The sequence below is a fragment of the Dermacentor variabilis genome, unplaced genomic scaffold (assembly GCF_050947875.1).
Source record: "Dermacentor variabilis isolate Ectoservices unplaced genomic scaffold, ASM5094787v1 scaffold_17, whole genome shotgun sequence".
Classification (NCBI taxonomy): domain Eukaryota; kingdom Metazoa; phylum Arthropoda; class Arachnida; order Ixodida; family Ixodidae; genus Dermacentor; species Dermacentor variabilis.
The window spans coordinates 3,510,044-3,530,090 of NW_027460335.1; positions in this window are offsets into that span (position 1 = coordinate 3,510,044).

Sequence of the window (20,047 nt, forward strand, 5' to 3'; positions counted from 1 at the left end):
CAACGGCACAAATGCGCCTGTAGTGTCCATATAATGGCTATCGCAATAAAAAGTGCATAAAAATTCTTCGAAGGTGTATGCCAAAACAAACAACTGATACATTAAAGAAAGCGAAGCTGTCTAAGCTAGTACTAACGCATCTCTGAAGACCGTGGGTCGGTTTGCTGGCTCAAGGCCTCACTCTAACGCATCAGCTGTTGCTGCGTCCGCCTTTTACAGCTGCAGTCGTACACAGTGCTGATTGACCTCCAACGTGGAGCTGGTATAACTCGATGCCAGAAACACATGTCAGGAAGGAATTGTGGATCACTCACTAAATATAAAACGCATGTGTAAGTTCTCGCCTACTCGAATGGGATATAGGCAAAGTAACTTTTTATTATTCTTAGGCTTCAAACACATTCGTGGCACCCACGCACATTGTATTTCATTCACACTTCATATATCGACCACGTTGTTGTACACCACTGCACGAAAGCCGTTGCCAAACCCCTTTTCACTGCGGACTTCTGCAACCTTTCAGAATCAAAACCCAATTTCCGGTGATGTTGTGTATTTCGAGGAGTTTTATTAATCCATTCCCTTGCCTGTATATGAATGAGATACCATAAACTGTGTCCGTATATGACTGCTCTGTTGGAAATCTTCTGCGCTTACTGCGCTGTCTAAGAATAATTGAGAAATTTTTACGAAAGATGTAATTATTCCAGACAAATATTACTTCTCAGACCATTGGTCATAAAGCCTTTCCTCATACCCATACCCATAAGCTTTTCTCTAAATTTTATCACGGCTGCATTCTCAGTTTTCCCAGGCTCGCGGAATAAAGGGAGCGTTGATCGTAAACTAGACTTGTCATGCTTCGGATCATGTGCATACGTAATTTACTGCGAACACCGCAATTGGTCCGCTCACTTCGAACTTCCACTACGCCTTACCAAATACAGAGCTCTTACTTGCACCACAGATAAACAAAGTGCCTCGTTCAATTCACCGAGCACACAAGGCGAACCTCGTTATAAAGCATCGAAATACCGAAAACACAAGGGTTCAGTAATTATTCCTAAAGCTCCTACTTAAGCAATGAAGATGAAAATGTAGCAGCACGTTGCACATAAAATTCCCCCGGTTGTCACATAAATATAAACTTTTTTGTAACGGAGAGGACTCCTTGCGCATTAGGTAGCCCAGCTGATAACGGGAGTGTGACACTTTCAAACCCTTGATTAAAACTTTTTTGTATGAAATCTACACTTACTGCAGACGCATTTACCTTCGCACACCAGTTGGCCATGTCGGTCCGCCTGTTACTGCTCAGTTTGAGCTTCGTGACAATTTAGCATCCAAAATATTGCGCAGCTCTTAAGACTCAATCCTATATGCTCTAGAGCGTTGAAATAAATCGTTTATCACGATGACTGTGATTAACGCAAACACTTTAGATTTTGCGTACACATATAAAATAACGTGCCTCTTGTTTCCCTCAAATTTAACGTTGTGCAAGCTAGAGGTCTTTCGGGGCTCTGGGAAACGTAAGGTAAAATTGGCCATTGCTCTCGAGCATTTGAAGAGATTTTTCTGCAAAAGCTGCATATGATTTACGCACATTCAGCTGCGTACACAAATTAGCCGTAACGTTGTCCCCATGCTCTCCACATTTGATCTCGGTGGCAGTTTCAGTTAAGGCCAGGGTAGCTGGACGAATGCAGCGCCCCTTGTCAAATACACTTGTAGCACTCCAGAGCACTACATACACAACTTATTGCATAAGCTGTAATCAAATCAAAGACTGATAATTTTGTCTACACATGGCCAAGAAGGTTGCCCTTATTTTAGTTCAATATAAACTTAGTGTAAGGTAGAGTTCTCTCGGGACGCTGGGAAACAGCGAAAAATTGACCTGTCTTGCTTTCGAGCAACTCACAATTTTTTTAATGCGTAAGTATTTATACGCCTACCCAACGAGGGAACTTGTCCGTCCGTCGCATAAGACGAATCCGTATAAGCAAAACAAGGTGTAAAACAAAATGAATTTGAAAGGGAGAACGTTGCCGATGAGTTTCGAACCTACGCCTTCACGCTCAGAAGCCGAGCGTCTTACCCACTGGGCTAAACACCCTCGCTTGGAGAAAAAAAATATATCCGAAGCATTGAGTTTGTTGCATTGAGTGGGTACAAAAAAATGTCGAGGGTGAACAGTTTCTATGAAGGCTTTGTTGAAAGATTTGGCGATGGTGGAATAAACGCGATCTCTAAGACCACATGGGAATCCGTCTTGGAGCATTCTAGACATTAGGGCATTTCCTATTTGGCAAAAACTTAACGCTAAGCATGTCACATCTCCGATGCATTTCGGCTGTCTCGGGATGCGCCTTCCCTTGGGAAGGCGTATCTGACAGAAAAGCCACAGAAATCTGAGGGCTCATGGGCCTCAGATAAGAGATATAAGAGAACACAAAGAGATAAGCAGTCAATGAATTGATAAGGAGTGATGAGGGATTAAAGAGTGATGAGAGATTATATGGCTCTAAACCCCATTTATAATGTTTCGACACGGATGGATAAGGTGCTAGAGGGCGATAAGGGTTTGTATTGTTGAGAACAGTTCTGATAAGCTTAACAAGCACCGATCAGGGTATATATGGGTGGAATCAAGTCCGATAAAGTTCATAGGACTGATAAGAGTTGGATCATGCCCGATAAGGTTGATAAGGATAGATAAGGGTTCATAAGAATCGGGTCGATTGCGATAAGGTTGATACCGATCGATAAGGATCGGATCTAGTCCGATAAGGTAGATAATGACCGATAAGAGTTCATAAGGGTGTATACTGGTCGAATCATTATTTTTCATATCAGTTTCGTAGTTTCATATCATCGATAATAACAGCACGCTGCGTGGAGATGAGCCCGCAGCACAGTGCTTAAGCATACTTAGACAACTCCCAGAGGAGTTCATTCAGCATTCATTGGAAAGGCTGATAGTCCTGCATGTGATGTCTGCGGCTGCCAGGAGAGCATTGACCACCTATTGTGCCACTTTCCTCAGATTGAAGCACAATAACAACCTATGACCAACGCATTCAGGAAACTAGGTGATCATCTGCTGAGTGAACAGACAACGCCGTCCCCACGGATCATCTGCTCGGAAGGCACTAAAAGCGCTTTTGGGCTTTCTGAGAACGTCTTTCCTGCATGAGTGCCTTTGGTTGTGTAGTGCTTTTAACGCGACAGCGTTAAGGAGCTCGTGTCGCAGAAAAGCCGGTGTCGTCGGCGTCGGCGGCGTTGGCCGTGAGCGATAAATCCCAGCAGGCACTTCATGAATAAAAAACAACTTGCAAGATGGGCTGGGTGGGAATCGAACCAGGGTCTCCGCAGTGTGAGACGGAGACGTTACCACTGAGCCACGAGTTCGATGCTTCAAAGCGGTACAAAAGCGCCTCTAGTGAACGCGGTGTTGCCTTAGAAACGAGCTGTTTCTAAGGCTCAGGCGTGCTTCGCTTGCTCAGGCGCACATTTCGTTGTCGCGCCGAACGCTGCGTTGCTCGACGCTCACCGCGTCCGATGCGGGGCGCGTAGTCGTTCCGCCGTAGTCCATTGTCTTACACACCTTGGCGGGTCGACGGGAACGCTGTCGCGTTCCACTCTTGAAGGCGAAGCTTAAGCGTCCTCCAATTTTTTCGTGCACGTCTGTCTACCCCCATCTCTCTCTTTCTCTCCCTGCTTTCTATTCCCCTACTCCCTTCCCTCCTCGCAGAGTAGCCAACCGTACTCTTAACTGGTTACCATCCCTGCCTTCCTTTATCTCTCTCTCTCTCCCCCCCCCCCGAGGAGTTGCTGCGGCAATTTTTTTTACAAAGACGCTTCACTTCCATTTAACTTCACACTGAAATGTTAATAGCGTTCGCCCCAGATACGTTAACTTTGATCAGGGTGGTAACTGTAGTTGGAAACTGTAGGTTGGAAAACACTCACAGCGCTGCGAAGCACTTGAACGCTTAATTTATTGCAGAAGCCCTAATTACCCACAGTACTTCGAATTTTGCCTACGTATTACCAGTAGCGTTCCTATTCTTTTCCTCAATTATAAACAAAGCGTCCTGTTTAGTACACTGTAGACACATGAGAAGCCGACCAAAATCTTCGCGTGATGCGCGAAATTAAGTGTAAAAAAAGGGTTCAGTAATTGTTTGCAGCGCTTTAACTAAGAAACGAACGTGCTTCTGCCACACAATACACTTGAGATTTCTTTTGTTTTCGCGAAACCTGATGTTGGTGTCTTGCACGGTTGCTTTAGGACTCCAGGAAACATTGCATATAACGACAGTACAACACTCCTAAACGCTCGGATATATAGATTTCTACACAGGTTCTAATTGGCTTAAACAAACATAAATATTGATCGCTCAACACTCACGACATGCTTCCGTCATGCTTCCTCGTTCTCCTCTTATTCACCTCATTTCCTCAAAATATAAACTTAATATAAACAAAGATTTTTTGTTTGAAAACCACGTTAACTGATAGGTAATCTTTCGATGACTTACGGTTGCATTACAAGTCCGCTGTAAAATAAATCTGAGGCCGTCAATCCTTCAGTGCAGACATGCACTGCAAAGACACATGCTACAGAGACGTGTGATAGCCGTGTTTCTTCTAACCACATGATGGTATCCTTTATTTTTTACTGAAAGTTTCGAACACATCAATATGGCCGGTGTTCTTCAACCAACGTGTAGAACGATTCATATGTTCAACACGTCCCATGTTACAGTGTCGCATACGCATTCTCAGGAATTGACCAAGCATGGGCACATGCGCCATGACAGATTCAAAGTACATCATCGTCATCATCAGCCTTATTGCGCCCACTGCAGGGCAAAGGCCTCTCCCATGCTTCAACCACCTCGGTCATGTACTAATTGTGGCCATGTCGTCCCTGCAAACTTCTTAATCTCATCCGCCCACCTAACTTTCTGCCGCCCCTTGCTACGATTCCCTTCCCTTGGAATCCAGTCCGTAACTCTTAATGATCATCGGTTATCTTCCCTCCTCATTAGATGTCCTGCCCATGCCCGCATTTCTTTTTCTTGATTTCAACTAAGATGTCATTAACTCGCGTTTGTTCCCTCACCAAATCTGCTCTTTTCTTATCCTTTAACGTTACACCCACCATTCTTCTTTCCATAGCTCGTTGCGTAGTCCTCAATTTGAGTAGAACCCTTTTCGTAAGCCTCCAGGTTTCTGCCCCGTAGGTGAGTACTGGTAAGACACAGCTATTATACACGTGCTATGTAGCACTTATATACAAAGTGCTACATAGCGAATGGTAAAAAAAAATTTTTTGTCGATGACTTGATCGGCTTACGTAACTTGGAGGCTTTACGGACATATTTTCGTTTCATGCAGATTATCCCATAATGGTTGGGTTTTTGCACTCGACGCGGATCTCCGAACACCGCGAGAAAAGAGCTGGAGGTGAAAAAACTGCTATTTCTTCTGACGCTGGGTCGGCATCAACGTTGCATAAAAAGCTCGAGGTCACGAAGGTGCCGCTAGTGAGGTTAGAGGTGCAAGAAAACAACGTATAAAACTAGAACTCACACAGAATCGCTGTGTCTTTGCCTCATTTTGCCGCAAAGTATGCTCCCGCGTTATAGTCAATGATACATACCTCATTTTGCAGTGCGCTACAACAAGGAGGCACGGAAGTGAGAAAAGTACATATGTGCACAACAGAAATATATATGTGCGCAAAAGCAAACACGATACAAAACTATGCCACCTTCGAGACAGGCCCAGTTTACGCAACGCACTACTTTCATGATTTCCTCACATTGTAATGGAATAGGTTCTTACTTTTGTTCGCGGAGCACACTAAAACAGTCACTACGCTACACATCGTCATCTTGCCGTTCTCACCACACGCTCTCACGTCATACACGGACTGCTCGTTCAATGTGGTACATTGCGACATCCGACAATAATTTGGAGGACCCCAAGCGATTTGACACCTGGTCTCAATGTCAACTTGCACTGTGCAGCGAAAGGTATACAAGATTTGCCAAGGCGCCGCCGCGCCCTCCAGCTGCAATAAAGCGTGCTTTGTCATAATGTACAACAGAATAGTGTGCACTAGTTTGGTGCCTTGTAATCGGTTATATTGCAGACAGAGGCTTTATTATAGTCACTAGGCTGTAAAAATGATTCTATTTCTAACTAACCTTAGTTATTCTAATGCGTGCACTCCCTGCATAAATGCGACATCATTGAGTTACCCGTGATGTATAGATAGTCTCTGTAGGATATCGCTGTTTGCCAACCATGTTGATGTCGTGTACGGTAAAATTTTCACCAATTAGCGAAAAAGCTATTCAGGGAAAAACGTACAGTTCACTAATCCATCACGGTTAACTTATTTAAAACTATGGCAAAACACATCTCACAATGAATATCGACTATAATGCGGATAGCGATCCAGCAACCTAGCGACGGACCCTATTCCTGAAGGGACGCTCATTTAACAAGCGTGGTTGTAATTCTGAGGCTTTCGCTGCTTCCCTCATATATTAACTTTGCTATGGCCCTCGCTTGCCAATGTCACCCATGAGCAAGGAAGCTTGACGACGGCCTTATGACGCCAACGCATTAAGGATGGAATTACACAGAAGGAATTATATCTATGGAACGACAAAGGCGTCTACTAATCGCGGCATGACGACAATAAGATGTCGATTCTTAATTTAAGGCGATGCTGTAACTGCGACAACATGACAACGGCGACTGTATGACGACGATGGTGGGATGACAACCGGATGAAGAAGCGGGAGTAACAACAATGGCGCGACCAAAATGGTATGACAACGATGGTATGACAAGGGACGCAAAATGCCGTATGTGTGACAATGACGCAATGACGGCGATGACATGACAACAACACCATAATCACGATTGAATGAAGACAGCATGATTACGATAGAATGACAAAAACGCAATGACGTCGACGGATCGGCCAAGGTAGCAGGACGACGACGGCGGGACTACAAAAGCAAGATTATTTATTTATTTGCTGAAGTGATGACGATGGGTGAAACGATGTATGATGATGGTGACATAACGACAACAGTGTGACGGCGAGGGCATTACGAAAGTCGCATGTCGAAGTTACAATGACGACGATGGAACGGCCGCGGCGCCATCCTTACGACGGTATGACAACTAATGCATTAGGACGAATCTATGACGACGATGGAATAACAACGGCATGAGGACAATGGCATGACAACGAGTGCACGACAATAATGGTGTGGCAATCATTGTATCGTGAAACGTGTAATGCAACAATGGCGTGACAATGATTTCATGACGAGTGTCAGATTATGATGCTGGAGTGAGATGCTGGCACGACCACGACGAAATTACTACGACCGTTTTACAATAGAGGTATGATAAGGACTTTGTGAAAATAATTGCATCAAAAGGGCGGCATAATCACAATATGAATACAATCCAATGATGACGAAAGATTCACATTGATGGAACGACGAAGGTGGTATGCCGATGATGGCATGACGAGAAGGGGATGACGTTACTGAAGTGATGGCAACGATAAAACGACCAAGGTATGACTGCGGCAGGATGCCGACAGTGTGACGACGATGGCAAGATTACGATAGCATGACACGAATAGGATGCAAAGCAGGAATAACTACGATGCAATGACTACGCCGCCATCACGACCTTGAAGACATACCTAATCGTCCAAGCTTTACACGACTTGGACCACTGGGCCGAGTACAAGGCGTGACGATGACAGCTTCACGATAATCAGGTCGTTAAGCAGGAATGACGATAACTGAACGACCATGATGTCTTCACTATGGCGCTGTGTGCAAATAACGCATGACGACTGTATGACAACAATGGCGTGTACCAGATGACAAAGCTGGAATGACGGTGATACAACTACCACGACTGCATCGCGACTATGAGCACATACCCAGTGACCCAAACGTGAAATTTGGGGCACTGGGTCGAGGTAGAAGGTTTAATGTATTTAGGTTCTATTTCTGTATGCGTCCAACCGCCTGAATATTCATCATTGTCATGACACTCTATTGGGTATCAGCAAATAGAGGTGCAGTGTCGGCCCTTGACAGCAGTAAAGTTTGTCACTGTGTTTCGAGTATTTATATTGCGTTATTATTTGAGTTTCAGCTTTCTCTTGCTCACACGGCTGCGGATGATTATTTGTTTCGAACACTTTCGAAGCTATTACTCTCCATGCGAGAAGAAACACAAAAAAACCTAAAAGTTTGTAATGATAAAAAATTCAATAAAAACGTGTTCCTGTTTCACAAGTATCTGCCGTATTCCATGCTGTTAGCCTCAGCCTTTATATAGCACCCAGTTTCAATTTAACACTAAACCAAAGTGATGTGATGTCTGAGCACATGGTTTTGCTCACGCGGTGGCCTTCGGTCTGAGCGAACGTGTGCGTACGATAGACGGCAATCCTATATAGGATAATGTTACGTGTAGCTTATGCGCAAGGATATTTACAGTATATTTACACGTAGGCCGACGTCGATCAAGACAGTGACCCTACAGCAATCAGAACACGTCGCCGTCCTCCGCTGCAGTGCAGCCACATTTCGTTGGCTGCTTAAGCAACACATCCGTGGTGAAAGGTTTGTGATAGGGCATGAGTCTCGCTACGTGAACGATGTCACTTGCAACTGAAGATGACGCTGAGAGGTCGGCGGGGATGATTTGATATGTGGCATCGGTCACCTGTCGCACCACATGGTATGCACCTCTGTAACGGAACACCAGCTTTTCGGAAAAGCCAACACGGCAGTTGGATGGCCACAGAAACACCAGAGAACCCGGAACAAAGTGAATGTCTCGATGATGGCAATTATAGAGGTGTCTCTGGTGGTCGTATGAGGTCGCTAAAAGGGTGCAGGCTAGCTTCCGCGCGTGGTCGGCACTTGCGATCGCGTCGCGGGCGTATTGAGTGCCCGAACCTGCAGGCGAAGGCACCACGTGTCCTAGGCCAACACGTGTTCTCGGCCGTATAGGAGATAGGATAGTGAATAGTCGGCGGTGTCGCGGCGCAATGAATTTTACGCGAACGTCACTTAACGTAAATGAAGTTCCCGGTCATGGTGGTCGGCCGCAACGTACTTCGAAGGAACGTTAGTGATGGTCCTGTTGAGGCGTTCCGTGAGGCCGTTGGTCTGTGGGTGGTATGACGCGCGGAATTTGCTCTTTGTCCAGCAGGAGCGGAGGATGCCTTCGACGACTGCCGAGAGATAGCTACGGCCACGAAGAGTTAGTATTTGGCGCGTTACGGCATGCACTAAAATGATGTCGTAGAGTAGAGCGTCAGCGACGTCACTAACGCAACTTTTCGGGAACCTTCTTGTGATAGCGCACACGTGACGCAAACTGTAGAGGAGGCGACCCATTTATTTCCGGAGTCTGAGAGACGACACGGCCCAAGAAGGTCTAGAATAAGTCGGAAAAGGGGATTCCGGCGGGACCTAAATTGGCTGGACACATCCAGCTGGAAGTGCGGAGGGCTTCTCCGGCGCTCACATGGCTCACAAGCGGCAACGTTACGCTGGACGGAGCGAGCGAGACCTGGCCAAAAAATGCGACGGCGTACACGGTCGCACGTTAGCGAGACGCTCAAGTGCCCAGTCAAGGGAGCGTCGTGAAGTTGGCTGAGGACAGTCGAACGTAGGCATGTTGGTATGACGAACAGATCAGGGCCATGATGCACAGAATTCGCGTATTCCTTGCTCACTATTTGACCCGTACAGTCGGCTGGAGCATTACGCTTTAGTTCGGCCCTCCTGATTTTTCTAAGCATAATACCTCAAATCGTAGGGCTACTATTGTTCTCGTTTTGCACAAGCGGAATTGTTTGGTTTGAGATAAGGCCGAGAAACCCTTAAGTTTGGACGTAAATAATACTTAAGTATTTTAACGTATATCTCCGGCATTTTATTTTTCCTCATCAAGGTATTAAACATTAAATACTTTTAGGGCATAGTAAACTCTCAGTCACTGCTCTCAGTGCCACGGCCTAAGCGTTGCTGGCGTTTATTTTCGTACTAAGAGCTTTTCTCGGCTTCGCGTAATTATTAGCGTCGTGATCGAATAAGACCAGCGAGACAATGGGCTTGTTCGAAGCCTGATTGAACGCGGTAAATAAATAAGATGACTAAAGCAGCAGTCGAGTGGAGGTGCACTTCCATGCCAACGCAAGAAGCGAGATGCTGCACGGACCCCCTTAATTCTTCTCCTCCAGCTTTGTGCTTCTCCTAGGAACAAGTAGAAGATATAAAAAGGGACGCCACACTTCAAGCGAAGCCAGAGCTAGGAGATAAAACAAGACAGCGTCAGATAAATGAGAAAGGAAACAAGAAAGGTGGAAGTGGTGTGAGAGGGGAACAATTGAAAAGGAAAGTGCCAAAAGAGGGAGGGAGAGCGATATAAACAGAAGAAAAAAGAGAGACAAAACCCGAGAGATACAGATGGATGGAGAAAAAGGAGAGAGACAAACATAGGGAGATATACAGAAACAGAGCGAGAGGCCAAACTAGAGAAAGAGAGAGAACAAGGAGGAGGGATGTGATACCTTTTGTTGTCCAGAGCGCCGGGCGTATAACGATTTGCCACCTGGGCACCTCTCAGGAGGATGGGGCGGGAGGCTAAAGAAGAAAATGAGAAGCGCGAATGAGCGCAATGGAAAATACAAAGACCACAAAGGCGCAAGCGGTGCAGACGCAAAGGCGTGTCGCCTTGCTTCGCTCACTGCTGCTCCTTCATTACCTCTTGGTTTCACTTTGCCTCTTGCGCGGACTTTGTCGATGCTTGCATTCCTGTCCGCTTGTGTCGATGGGGGGGAGGGTGTGAAGGTAGTCACATTGAGAAACAGCAATATGCGCCCCGCCGCCACTGCCGCCGTCCAAGCGTGAGAGAAAAATGGCGCGTCCACTGCATTATGGACGAGCCTGAGCCGACCGATCCCTCCAGACCCGCTCTTCCCTTCTCCTCTCCGTTCTTTCCCCATTTCCGGTCCCAGTTTCATCGGGCAGACTTGTATTTTTGGCTTCCTTTGCTACCCCCTCCCCCACATTCATTTTTTTTTTCGAGTGTCTGTTAAGGCCAGTATCCTAGCCTATTTCTCTCTTCTTTTTTTTGCGTCGCTCATATTTCTCTGTTCGGAAAGCTACGATATTTGTTTCGGGTTTTGACAGCGATTCCTAGGGAATTTCCCTCCGACATTTTTGGTATCCTCATAAGGATTCGGCAATTTTTCGTGTTTAGGCACCCTTGTATTTCCATGTCCGTTTTGTTGCGAGTCTTATTAAGAAACGTTTTGTGTTTCTTTCTTTTTGCTTTTGATTGCATCTGCTGTTGTTCGCTTTCTTGTTTGTGTTAAGTAGCAGAAGAAAATATCAGTGACGGTACGCCATTATTAAAATTACTTTTCTTCAATTATTTCAGTATATTATTTCCTGTTCCGATCGTTCTCCTCATCATATTTCACTTATTAATGTTTACCTTCTGAATCACGAGAAATTTTTAGCACGGACATTTAGCTTCCGTATGCTCAGAAGATAACAAGCGCATGTGACCGACAGTAGGCTAATTACGCTTATATCGTAAGAAATAGCCCAGTTCAGAACTTATGGCTTTTTCATCTTATCAGAAGCATCATTAATTTTCTTTGAGGTCGTCGCTAGAGATAGGTCAAACGCAAGTACCTGAATTTGTAGAAACGCTCTGGAAGAGTCAGGTTTGGTTCTCTAGACGATTATCAGACGTCCATAGCTAATCTGTGTCTATGTTCCCCATTTCACCTGATGGGTATAGAATATGCAACCTCTGACGAGCAGTTAAGGAAGGGACATTGATACCTCTTTTGAAGACGTAGTTTGCTGTCACCGCAAATCCGAGGAGAGTACTTGGAGAACTTCTGAGGGGCTGAAAATGTCAGTGAAATATGATGTCTCTTTGCGATGTTCTTGAGCATGTGTGACATCTGAAGCATATGTGGCATCACGAAAGGCCTCCATGAAAAGCTAAGAATAAGGACAAGATCTATGCGCGCTTGGTCGCCCATATTACAGAGTTTGGAAGCGACGAGGGTGGCGATATGGACTTGTTGGTTGCTCATCATGAAATGGTATCTGGCATAGCACACCAAAAGACGCTCACAAGTGTGCATCTGCCATTTCTACTTGTGTCTCTGTTTTGCTGCGCAGTGTCAGATCCCATTTCATGTGGATGCAAGGCCCGGTTTCGTGATGCCTGGATTCCAGGCAGGCCTGCAAGTGGCACAGCTCAGTGAACTTTAGAAGCAGTTTTTTTTTTTAGCAAACACTCCGTTATCTGCCTAAACGAGGCGTCAGCTACGTTGCACAAGTCCGAGCTAGAGTTTTTCAGTGATTGTATCTGAAGGTGCGGTAGTTCTTCACAATAAGCCTTCGCGCTCACATATGTAAATGTGGCGTGGGATGTGTGCTCCAACGAACTTATATGGGGTGCGTATATGGAAATAAACAGTTGTTAGTACCGCCTGTCCTCCTAGGCTCCCCATTTCTGTGTCCATGTTTGTAGTACCGTCTATGCTGGCGTTGGGGCTTTGGTGAGTTCCCGCTAAGCCTGAGTGCGACATCAAATACCGCGGCCGCATTTCGATGAGGGCGAAATAAAAAACGTGTGTGCATTGGGTGCGCAGATAAGAACCCCAGGCGGTGAAAACTAATTAGGAGTGCCCCATTACGAAGTGCCTCATTATGATATCATGGGTTTGACCCGCAATGCATCAGAAATTTGATTTTAAACTCATATTTTCTGCGAGAAGTTTTTCATCAACTTGAAGGAAATTGTTTCTATCTTTTTCGTTTTTGACTTTACTCGCATTTTTAACCCTCTGTTAGCTAGTGCGCAAAACAGCGCTGAGCAATTTCTAGAAGGCTTTGCGCTCCCCACACACTCTGAGGGCAGTGGTGCCTGTGCATGAATTTTGGTGGCCAGAATGAGCAGTACAGTACTAGATGAAGATAACAATATGTGTAGCGCCTAGAAATTGTTATTGAAAAGATGCGAATGTTTATGAATGCAATCCTCGGAGGTCATGCTCGTGAAAACAGCGTCGGCGGCGTACAGTAGGCGTACTTGACAATGATGATGATAAGCCTCAATCATATCACATGCGCGAAATAAAGCACGCGTCGAGAATAAGGTACTTGGTTAAAAACAAAGTCGAAAGCATCGACAACGTCAATGGCAAAGTGAGGACACAGTGACAACGCCACGTAGTTTACACAGTAGCTCACAGCAATCGGCTATGTAGTCGCTGTAGATGTGAGAAAGCTTTTCAAAAACGCATGGTTCGCGCACAGGCTCTCCTAATTGTCACAAAAAAAAATAGATTAAGAACCACGTCATATACTAGTTCCCGGCACACTTAGGACCAAAGATCGGCGATGTCCCCAACCTTAACGAGACGGCCCACGAGGCCGCGCGCGCACTTACAAAACCGCGCGGCGTTACCCGACCACTCGAAGAATAAGGACGCCCCCACTACATACAATGAAATCCCTAAACACTATACTTACAACGCTCGCCACACCGCACGTTCACTCGAGCTCAAGCGGTTACACTCAGGATGCCACAAACAGACACATACCCCACGCAAAACAGACTACACTACTAAATGCCTGAGCTCTACGACAAGTCTTATTGCACCAATTGCAATAAATCCCTTAACGTCTATCATTTACTCTGGCCATGCTAGGAAGCTCAAATAAACGCCGAAGCGGACAAGCGCAAGTTTGAAGAAGCAATCTGGAGCGAAGAACTCGTTCCTCAACTCTGGGCCGTCCAGCAGGTCCACGACGCCGCCAGGAAACTCAACCTCCCGGTTCTGTCGTGGGAGACGCCCACTCCATGGGAGCCCCAAAGCTCTCGTGGCCGGCAGGACCTTGAATAAAGTTGATTTCCTTCCTTCCTTCACAGCAATCGCTAAAAAATTGATGTCATTGCGTCATTTCGCTCTTGACATTAGTTGTAAAAGTTTAGGCGGCAGAGTTGATCAATCCTTAGCCGAAACCTTCAAAACTAGTAATCGCATCGCAAAATGTATAACGGCTTTACCACAGGAACTGATTCCTGTTTTGCGCAATAAATATTGATATACAAAAGAAATGCATTTAGGAAATGGCGTAAGCATAGACTTAAAATAGAAGTTCATCTACAATAGCTCGCTTAAACCACGTTGGGCATGTAGGTGCTTAGGCGTTGTCGTACTGAATGATGAAAACAATGACGTGTGATTGTTCTACGCAAAACAAACGAAAATGTGCATGATACACCAGGATTGTATGAATCAAATGTATTTGTATAGTAAAATGCAGAACCACCTGGGCAGCCAAGTTGTTTTGAAATATTACCATAAGCCTTTGGCTAAACAGCTGCGAATAAAAGGTACCATAAAGCCATGCATTTTTACTGAATAAATCTAGCTCTGTTATACTCAGGCAGCATGAGAATGCTAAAGTCTGTGCATGTGCGTATTGCGACTTCCACGACATGAAATACTATGTCGTAGAAAAAGGAATTTGCGTACTTACAATGATGAAACACGTAAAACTCATGCATCTACTTCACACTACTATTTCTATGATATCGCACCTATTATATTTACCTTGAAATAATGTAGTATGTTTTTCAGATTATTGCATTATATAATGAGTTTTATTGCCATAGTCACTATATAGACAATTCAAGCGCACTTCCGCCGTCGTCGTCGACGTTATGTGCTGAAAAAAGACCAAATGCGATAACAGTGCGGCCGCGAACAGCGTGCTGTGGGTGCGAGTGAAACCGTGCGAGGTTGAACCGAAGGTACTGACTCGGTCTCGCAAGCGGAAGGGAGGAAAGCGTTGACAAAGCGTGCCGCCTTCTACGGCGTGCGAGGCACGGGCGGGCTGAGGGGGTCGTTCTAAACCGGCGGTGGCAGGGGCGTTGCCATAGAGTTGATACACCCTACTCCAGAGGAAAAGCGTCCCATAACGCCCATGCATTGAAATGCAAACCGCAATGGCGCCGCCATGTTGCTAAGCCATGCAGGCACACAAGCGCAGACGAAGAGATGCAATGCGAGAGACCTGCAACGAAACACGATCCCGAGCCTTCGTTGGTACGGCGCCGCCATCTACTTCAAGCATGTGAAAACGCAACCTTTCACGCACCGTGAATTTTACACGGAATTTTCTACTTTAGCCATCGCATCTTTCTAAACATTTAGGGAATAAAGTTTACACATTGTCTTACGTAGTGGCTACGTGTAAATGCTTGTTTTGGCATCATATTTTGGCTATTTGAGGCGTTAGAATACTGCGAGGTAACAACATGGCAGCGACTTCGTGGTTGCCACTGTTTTCGCCCAGCTAGTCCTCGAAAGTTAGTAAACTAAGTTTATCAGAACGGCTGAGCTTGGATGCGCGGGCCTTATCTTGGAAGTGATCTGCGATGGTTACAGAGTCTAGTGCTGATAACTTCGTGTGCGGTGTGCTCTCATCGTTTAGTTCGCGTTGAAGTGAGAGACAGCACAAAGCTCAATTCGATCGCTCCCACTGCCACTCTTGCCCATTCCAGCGTTTTGACAGCGAGCGTCCGCGGTCAGCTAGTGAGATGTATTCATGTAGGCCCGTACACGGTTGACGCCATGTTTGTTAATTTGATTACTCAGCGAATGTTTACAAGTTTAGAGGGAAAACAAAGCAATAATCTTTACTTTGTATAGTTGTCATACTATTTTCTATCGCAATCGATGCTTCGCATTTCAGGCGAACCAGTGACTTTCTCACACAACCGCAATCCTCCCCTTACAAACTAGTTCTAGTTCTGTTTCCCGGTAGTGGGTGAACTCAATCGTATGACGAAGAAGAAGGGAAGCGACAATGACATGGTAACATGAAATGGAAAGTTGTCATCCACCCAAATGTAGCACGCAGCTACAAAGGAAACGAGTGGGAAGCAAATGTGAAGTGCATCTGTATACGCAGTGACTCCGTGGGCTCCGCCACAGCAGCTGCAGACAAACGTCGGCTTTCGATTGCAAGCATAAATAGGACTTGACGCCATCAGATTCGTCGCATGTGTATTCAGAAGACCTTGTTTTCAGTGAGCGCAAGTACGATACCGAACTTGGTGTCCGTGACCGAATTGAGATATAAACGAAAGGTGCGTATTCGAGTCGGCCAACTAGTACCAATGAAGGAAGTCAACTATTTCTTCGTGTACGCACCTTAAAGTTATTCTGTTCGAATGGGATCTAAAACTACCACCCATAACAACCAACGCTCTGGTGGAAGTTGACTTTGGACGTATTATGAAAACAATACGTTGCAACAAGAAAGGGAAGGTGTGTTCATATTTGTTCTGTAACTAAACCCATGCTTACAGTGCGCCGCCCGCCCCTAGTTCACGTGGTCTATCCCGTGCTTCTGCATATTGACAAGTGTACTTGTTTATCTGCATCGGGTGACTGTGTCTCCCCGTACAACTAATTTTATCGCTCAGCGCAAGACACCCCTTCATGTATCGGAAGTTTCTGGAATGTTATCGATGATTCTATCCGTTATCTGTTGTCACCTAACGTTGTGTAATCTGATTTGCATATATTCGCGACGCGAAGGGAGTAGTGCTTTCTGGAAGGCATGTGGACACCAGTGATTTCTCTGGAACCTTCAATGACCCACGCAGAAAAGCCTACGCGCTTGACACACTGATCAGATTTTCTACAATCGACAACTGTGTTCACCGCTTTCGTTGTGGTTTCATTATCCCTTACATTTGTAGGCACAAGCTGACCCAACAAAAGTAAGTTTCGCTATTCACAGTTTTCCTACTGTGTTCTTCACGGTCACTACAACAGGACGTCTGGTGGAGGTGCTTGTGCATTGATGCACCAAGTGCCCCCGCAAATCCGCGATCCAAGGCCGAAACCCTAGGGCATCACTAACATTGCACCAGATCCTCGAGATATATCCTCAAGCTTCGAAACTTACCCCCCGAGCACGGACTTCTTCTCGAGAAGACCAGGAAGTACAAGGCCACGACCCAGCAGCCACGATTACAGCTCCACTTCCACCTAAACCAATCGTGCCGCACCAGCCCAGGGAGCCACCGATCTTCCGCGTGTCCTCATTTGAAGACCCGGAAAGCTGGCTAGAAACGTAAGAAAAATGCGTTACGTTCAACAACTGGAACAAGGATGACAAGCTACGTCATGTTTAGTTCTGCTTAGAAGACGCCGCCAAGACATGGTTTGAGAATTGTGAGTCCATCCTGACAACGTGGGACCTCGTCCCCGGCAGCTTCTTGAATGCCTTCACGAGTGTCGTCTGCAAAGTGAGGGCTCATGTGATACTGGAATCCCGTGCGCCGCTCCCAAACGAGAGCATTGCGATCTACACAGAAGACACGGTCCTCCTGCTTCGCTACGCCGACCCAGGCATGTCTCAGGAAAAAAAGTTCGCATCCTGATGAGCGCTCTCAAGCAAGAGCTTTTCGGCGAACTGATACCGAAGACTGTAGCTCAGTTCTCGACAGAGGCATCGACGATTGAGGAAGCTCTGGAAATGCGAACCAGGCAATATAACCGCCAAGTATTCACGCCGCAGTGCGTCATCGAAGCACTGGGCTCCGACGACCTTCAAGAGACCCTCACGGTCATTGTGGGAGAAGAACTGCGCAAGATCTTGCCGTCCCCTCAACCCCAGGTGGCCTCGGTCACTGAAATAGTCAAGGAGATACCACAGCAATCACTTGTAGTTCCTCAGGTGCAGCCCCAATCGCCGCAACCCCAGCCAGAAGCGATTACATACGCCGGCGTCGCCCGCCGCCGTCGCCCGTTGCCGTGGTCTCCCTCAGCGCCAGCTCCAGAGCACCGCAGCACAACAATTCTGTCGTCCACCACCGCAGCTGCCCACACGCCCAACCGTAGCCCAGCGCAGCGTTCCAAAGAATACCGACGTTTGGTATGCGCCCGTCCACTGCCCGCTCTGCTACCATGATGGAGAAGCCGGCTATGTGTACCATCGATGCCCATACGGCGACTTGGGACTGCGATAGGTCGTCGTCAATTGGCCGCGTCCACAGCTCGGGGAGCGGCCTTGTGACATCGCCGAATACCTCGCCGCCACCCACTGAAGCTCTCCATGACTGTATCTTTCGCCGTCACCAGGTCATTACTTGCCCCGCAATACATTGGCACATACCGGGGCCTATCTGCGAGCCCATATCCGGAAATCTAAAAGTCGTAAACGATGGAGGTGCGATTGCCGTTCGTCGAAATTACGAGAATCCTACACCGACGACGAAGATGCCGAAAAGATTATCTCGACGAGATATCAATGAGACGCCGCCATCCCGACGAAGCCTAGAAGGAAAGAATACACATACAAAAGAACATCTGACGACGCAATGTTTCAACCACAGGTTGACGCGACGCAGCCGTGATCAGACGCCAAGACCTAACTGCAACGCAAGACAAAGAACTACCGACCTCGACGTGCTTCTCGATGGCCGCGCAGTCACCGCCATAGTCGGCACAGGAGGCGACTACTCCATCATGAGTGGACCCATTGCCGCCCAGTTCGAGAATGTTGAGACTGCATGGGAAGGCCCTCAAAATGGACAGCTGGAGGAGATCTAAAAGCACCGACAGGAATCTGCACCACAAGATTTACCGTTCATGACCGATCCTACCCAGCCGCCTTCGTTATCCTCCAACAGTGTTTACGAGACGTAATTCTCGCCACGGACTTCCTGAACCAACACGCCGCTATCAACAGAATTGAAGTCGAAGTCGATAACGCCAACCAAATATCACGCGATACCACCGGAGAGCTCTCCTAGTCACCACGCTTTGAGTGTGCTCGAAGATCAAGGGAACATCCCGCCACGCTCCAACATTGCCAATTCCATCGGCACCGAAACACCCGCAAAGGTATAAGGCGTCATCTACGAAGACAAATGTCTATGCTCGACCGTGAAATTTGCATCGCAAGAGGAAGCGCTCGGCTCCACGGAGGGAAAGCGAAAGTGATGCTGACACACTTCAGCCAGGAGTTCAAACACATCAACAACGGCACGACTATCGCATACATCGATGAAATTGTGGAAACAAGCAATGCGTTTGTCCTCTTGGATTCTGCCACATCTACTCCGACGACCGTAGTTCAATAACTAGACTTCCATATAAATTCCAAGTCTCCCCACGAGTAAGCAGCAACAGCTCAGAAGTCTTCTCAGACGATACAAAGACTGCTTTTCCACGTGGCCGAGGATTCGAAAAACAGCAATATACAATATACAATACACAATATACAATATACAATGTACAATATACAATATGTTTATTTAACGTGATTCGGATGTTGGGTGCGCCGGCAAAAAGTCAATCAGAAGGCTTCACGAGGTACACGAGAATATACAAAGAAACAGCGTGAAAATATTTTGAGATAACAACCACAGGATAACAAAGTTGGCATTGTTTAGCTATACGTGCATCGATTGAGATTATCTGTTTAATAAATGCGAGAGAGTGTAGCACAACATTTGACAACCATAATTAGTACGGGTCTCAGGCACAAATCATTTCAAAAGTTCGTGTTAAATGCTTAGGCTCTTTGCGTTTTAATGCGGACAGCTGTAACATAAAACAGTTATTTTGCAAAACACTTACTTTATACTGTCGGAGAAGTAAAATTTCGTAAAACTGCCGAAGGTGGGTTATACCAAGCGCCTCAAAGATCGGCTCAGTGGGTTCAAGTCGAGGCGCATTCACAATATTTCGAATGGCTTTCTTCTGAAGAGATGCAAGCGGTGGAAGAGTGTGCTCGACCACTCCGCAGGAGCTCTCAATGAGTTTCGACGCGAAGACCTGAAGCTTTAACGCAATGAGTCGACAAAATGCAGCGTGACGACATCATCCAGCCGTTGAAAAGCCTGT